Source organism: Sturnira hondurensis, unplaced genomic scaffold, assembly GCF_014824575.4.
Source record: "Sturnira hondurensis isolate 20B ecotype Veracruz unplaced genomic scaffold, ASM1482457v3 Scaffold0006437, whole genome shotgun sequence".
In the NCBI taxonomy this organism is placed as follows: domain Eukaryota; kingdom Metazoa; phylum Chordata; class Mammalia; order Chiroptera; family Phyllostomidae; genus Sturnira; species Sturnira hondurensis.
In genome coordinates this window covers 6,707,264-6,713,263 of record NW_028079068.1, presented here as the reverse complement: position 1 = coordinate 6,713,263, position 6,000 = coordinate 6,707,264, and positions in this window count along the sequence as shown.

Here is a 6,000-nt window from a genome sequence, read left to right as displayed (position 1 = left end):
TGAGCAATCATTTAATTAAGTTACTTTTAAGCTTTTGAGTGTGTAAAGGTAAATGAACTGTGCCTAGGAACTCTGAAAAACCGTGCCAGAGTTGCCAATGAAATATCCGAGAAGATTTTTGGAGACCGAAATGGAACATGCGTAGAGAATGCTTAAGAAAGGGTGACTGGGAGCGGAAGAGTGGAATGCCGTAGGGTTTCTCACACAGATGCGGATAGGCCACGGGCTGCGCGTGCAGAACTGAGTGTGAGCACTGTGCCGTGCAAGGCACTCGTGACAAAAGTAAACACGGTCAGAAAAAGCCAGAACACTGAAACTAGGAAAGTCTGACAGCAGTGTGGGTTATGCTGGGTAAAGCTCATTGTAATAATATATTTACATTATTATTTTTGAATACATAATGCTGAGTATGATTCAAAAATTTAAAAACACAACCCTCCACTTCAACCACCATTTCGCTCATGAGAGGTAACCAGGATTATCATGTTATCAGCTTTCTATGTTCTTCCAAGGATATATAGTGTGTATGTAAGCAGAATATGTTCAGAATATATACAAATTCAGTATATATGTTCACATTTGGAGAAGGGAATAATACATTTGACAATGCATTGTTGTTATCTTCAAACATACTAGTAAAATCGAATAGAAAAATATATAAGTTGTAGATAAAGTTAATGTGTATGTAACCAACAACTAATCAAGAAGGAGAACATTACCAGCACCCCTCCCCACCAACTGCTACCGGTCTCACTTACCTAGAAGGTAACCACTATCTTGATGGATGGCATAGTTTATTTTGCCTGCTTTTAAACTTTATACAGATAAAATTATGCAGAATTCTTTTGTGTCTGTGCTCATTCCACACACACTATATATATACATTTTTTAATCCTCACCTGAGGATATGTTTTTGATTTTAGAGGGAGAGGAAGGGTGGAAAAGAGAGACAGAAAGAGACAAAGAGAGAGAGGGAGACATTGGTGAGAGGAGACATTGATTGGTTGCCTTCCATACCCACCCTGATGGAGGATCAAACTGGCAACCTAGGTATATGCCCTGACCGGGAATCGAACCCTCAGTCTTTTTAAAAATATTTTATTTATTTATTTTTAGAGAGAGGACACAGGAAGGAGAAAGAGTGGGAGAGAAACATCAATGTGTGGTTGCCTCTCATGGGTCCCCCACTGGGGACCTGGCCTGCAACCCAGGCATGTGCCCTGACTGGGAATTGAACTGGCAACCCTCTGCTTCACCGGCCTGCCCTCAATCCATTGAGCTACACCAGCCAAGGCGGAACCCTCAATCTTTTGGTGTGAGGATGACACTCCAAACAATTGAGCCACATCAGCCAGGGCTCCTTGGAGGTTTTGAAAGCAAAGGTGAAAGGTTAGATTTCTTCCTTTTTTTGGTCAGAGGAGAGATTTAGTTGAAGGAATATTACAACGTATAAAAACCATGTGAAGTCTTAATTTCCACTCATACCACTGTATGATTGGAATAATGCAATAATGAAATTATCCCAGTAGATTTGGTATAATGCATAACAGAAAGACCTTCTACAATCCTAAATGCACACAGCACTGCCCCAGTTTGATCACTAAGTCATCAGCTGATACGCAAACTTCACAGAACAGCTGCGTGTCAGCAAAAGCCACAGCACGGTGCATACCACGTTTGAACTGATGGATTTCAACGAGTGTGGTGGGGAGACTGGAATGAGGGCAGAGTAAGAGCAAAGGTAACATGGGAAGCTATTGAAAGGGTTGAGAGGAGGGATGATGCTTAGGCTATGAGAGTGGGGTTGCCGAGAAGGCGGCAGGTCAAATTTATCGTTGGGTGTCCAGCTCAATGGTATCTTCAAGGACTTCACTTGGAATCTATCTATCATCTCTCCTTCTACCTAAAATGTCCCACGTATGCCAGATATTCTTTTATTTCCATATGCAAATGTCATGTGTATAGACTTTTAAGGAGACGTTTATAGCATGCACTTATTTAGTGTAAAGCATACAATTCAGTGACATTTAATACATTTGCTGCACTAGGCAGCACTGCCCAGGCCCAGGACATTTTCATCATCTCCGAAGGAAACTCTGTACCTGTAAAGCAGTCATTGCTCATACTTGCCTCCCCCTGGCACCTGGGAACCACCGCTTTCTCTCTCTTTGGAATTACCTCATCTGAATATTTCATATAAAAGGAATCCCACAACAGGTGACCTTGGGTGTCTGGCTCCTTTCACTCAGAATAATATTTCTGAGATTCGTCCACATTGTAGAATGGACTTAATTCCTCCTGATGTGTGAGTAGCACTCCATTTAATGAATGGAATATCTTTAACAGAGAGGACCACCCATGGGCATTAAGGTTGTTTTTACCTTTTGAATATTGTGATAGCACTTTTTTGCACAAGTGCCTACAAGGATAATTGCTGGGCCATATGGTAATTTTATGTTTACCTTTTTGAGGACCCAGCAAACTGTTTTCCACGGCAGCTGGGCTGTTTTATAGTCTCACGGGTAATATGCAATGGTTTCATTTCTCCACATACTTGGCAACACATGCTATTTTCCTTTTTAAAAAAATTATAGCCCTTGCCAGGTATAGCTCATTTGGTTGTCTAGCTCATCCCGTACACCAGGAGGTTGTGGGTTCGATGCTGGCCAGGGCACATACCTAGGTTGCAGGTTCAATCCCCAGTTGGGGTGTGTGTGGGATGTACCACATTGATATTTTTCTCTCACATTGATTTTTTTTCTCTCTCTCTCCCTTCTTCTCTCTCTAAAATCAATAAACATATCCTCGGGTGAAGATTTTTAAAAAGTTACAGCCATCCTAGTGGATGTGAAGTGATATCTTGTTGGGATTTTTGTATGCTTTTCCCTAATGACTAATGATGTTGGGCATCTTTTCAATGTGCAAGCTGGCCATTTTTATATCTCCTTTGGAAAAATATCTATTCAGATCCTTTGTTATTTCATAAAATTGGATTATTTCTCCATGGCCAGTGTGGCTCGTTTGGTTGGAGCATTATCCCATAGACCGAAAGGTTGTGGGTTTGATTCCTGGTCAAGCCGCATTAGGAAAAGGCAACCAATTGATGTTTCTCCCTCACATCGATGTTCTCTCTCTCTTCCCCTCCCTGGTCCCTACCTTCCTATCTCTCTAAAGGCAATGAAAAAATAACACAAGTTGAATTATTTGCCTTTTTGTTGCTGAGTTCTAAGAGTATATTTTCCGGATACTAGACGCATCAGATCTTGCAAATATTTCCTCCCATTCTGTAGGTTATATTTTCACTCAATAGATTTTTGAGCCATTTATTGAAACAGCAAACTTAGTGGGGAAGCCAATGGGATGCGAAGGGGAGAGGAAAAATGGCTGCAGGTGCAGGTGCGGGCATTGGTTGGAAATCTGGGTGGGATGTCCAGAAGGTATTTGGCTATAATGTAGTGCCTGGGACGTTATGTGCACTCAGTGTCTTTTGAATGATGGAATCTGGAAGAGAATTTTGGAGGGAGCTACTGGCTGAGCTACCAGCAGTCAGAGACTTGTGTCCAACAGAAACAAAGGACAGTTCCTTTCAACAAAGTTACCTTTTATTATTGAATAATACTATTAAGTACTATTCTTGGCCAACCTCCTAAAACACTCAGGAGCTCAAAAGCAACATGAACATTAAACCACAATTTCTCAGTCAGGCCACATAGGCTGAACCAGGTACCAAGAACATGGAAAACAAAAGCAACCAGCGAGAGAGGTACAGCCTATTGTGAGTTACTTATAAATTTCTCTCCAAATAAAATACAATGTGTGCACACCTTAAAATAAGCTCATATTTATGTAAGATTTATTTAAAGTGAAGTAATTTAAGTAGCTGAAATAAAATTTATGATCCTGATTAAATAAAACAGTTGCTTTTTCCCATGATGAAAGCATCATTAACTTTTTCCTTCAGTTCATAATCTATATTCTATGCCTTGATTTACTCAGCCATGCCTAAGCACATTTTTTTTTATATCTTAGATGAGCTGACTCTTGCAACCAGGAAATGTTAATGGAGGCTTGAAATACCTCCTTTTCCAGAGTTCTTCCCACTTTGTTGCTATTATGAGACAGTCTTTTTCAAATCCCCTGGGACTGCGTCGGATTCCTGTAGACACCCGGCCTAGCATGGTTTTATGAATCTCAGAGAAGCAATCCTGCTGCTGAGCTGGCCTGACTCTCACATGTCGTTTATCCACAATAATAAGAATATCAATACCTTGGATACAGACAGAACCTCTCATCCAAAAAGATCAAAGCATTTTCATTTAATTGGATGTTCCCATGCCTTTAAGGGCCTCTGGGTATATTTACAAAGGTAATAATAAGAAAGTCTGCCCTGGTTTACAACATGATACACAGTATAAAACAAGACCTGAGCATGCACTGCTCCTCACCCTCGCTGCACAGACATATGGAAGCCTGGCCGTGGGGTTCAAGGTTAGCAATAGGGTTCAAGGTTCTTTCTGAGCAGATGTCCATGCATCTCCTATGACACCACGTCTCCATGAATCCTTTATTCTAGTGAAATTATCCCCTTAACTTAGAATGCATGTTTTCACTTTGCACCTTAACCTGTCTGTAGGACCCTTCACATCCTCTTCAGGTGTTTAAGTCTCTACTCTTTTTTCTTTTTTAATCCAACTCAGTTATAACCAACACATTCTTGAGGACTGCTATACTTACCCTAGGCTTCCTTGCTTATTTCCCATCGAAATATCTGAGGCACTTCCACTCTTATTCTGTGGGCATTGAGTAGATGCTGTGGTTTATGCTCATTTCCTTAATTTCCCTGTATCCCATGTCAACTCCTCCACACAGAGAAGTCTATGATTAATCTCTCACATCAGCATGAACTTTAGCTGTTTTTGTAGCCTGGGGAGTTTGGGCATCTGTGGTTGAGGGTTAAAGGTTACAAATGAGCAGACCCACTAAGGCAGGCATGTCAAACTCATTTTCACTGGGGGCCACATCAGCTTCATGGTTGCCTTCAAAGGGTTGAGTGTAATTTCAACTCCATAACAGTTAAGGAATAGTTACATTTATACAGTCCTAAAATTATTTCAGCCCTTTGAAGGCAACGGAGAGGCTGATGTGGCTCCCAGTGAAAATGAGTTGACACCTCCGCCCTAAGGCAGTCTCTATTTTTTTTTTCGTCATTCACAGTTTGATGAAGATTTGGAGTTAGTTTGGAAGGTCACCTAGAATAGAAGCAATGTGAAAGGGTATGTCTGTCACCTGAAGATGAAAAGTGCAGTGTGTAAGGTTTCCTGAGGCGGGATGTGAAAAAAGTGGAACAGAGAAACAAAACGAGTTTATCCAATTAAGGTTTAATTGGGGTGTGTGGATCTAATTATCACGTCATTGCATTTCCAGTTTGTGATAAAAGTAGCCCATTGTTTTGATTCCTGTCCAATCTTTGCTTTTATGAAATGTTTTATTTCTGTTTATAAAAGTAATATCTATTTATGGAAAGTTTGAAAAAATAAAAGAGTGTAAACAATAAAAAAAATCACCCATATTCTTGCTCCTCAAGCGAACTTCATACATTCCACAGCGGTGTATTTTAAACAAAATTGGCATCACACTTGAGTGATAATAGCTGAAAAAGCATGTCTCACACAGTCTCACAATAACCTTCCAAGGGAGGTACCGCTGTCACCCACTTTACAGATGAAACGGAAGCACGTGAAGGTTGAAAAACTCACCTAAGGTAACCTAGCCATTAAGTGGAGAGCTGGGGTTAAATCTAGTCAATCTTTCCATTCAGTCTGCATTGTTTATTTTTTTGTATTGTGGTAAAATACACATCACATAAAATTTACCATTTTAATATATCATTCAGTGGCCTTTAATTCACAGACCTGTGCAACCATGACCATTATCATGTTCCATAACATTTTCATCATCTCAAATAGAAACCCTGTGTCTCTAAAGCAGTCATTATTCCCA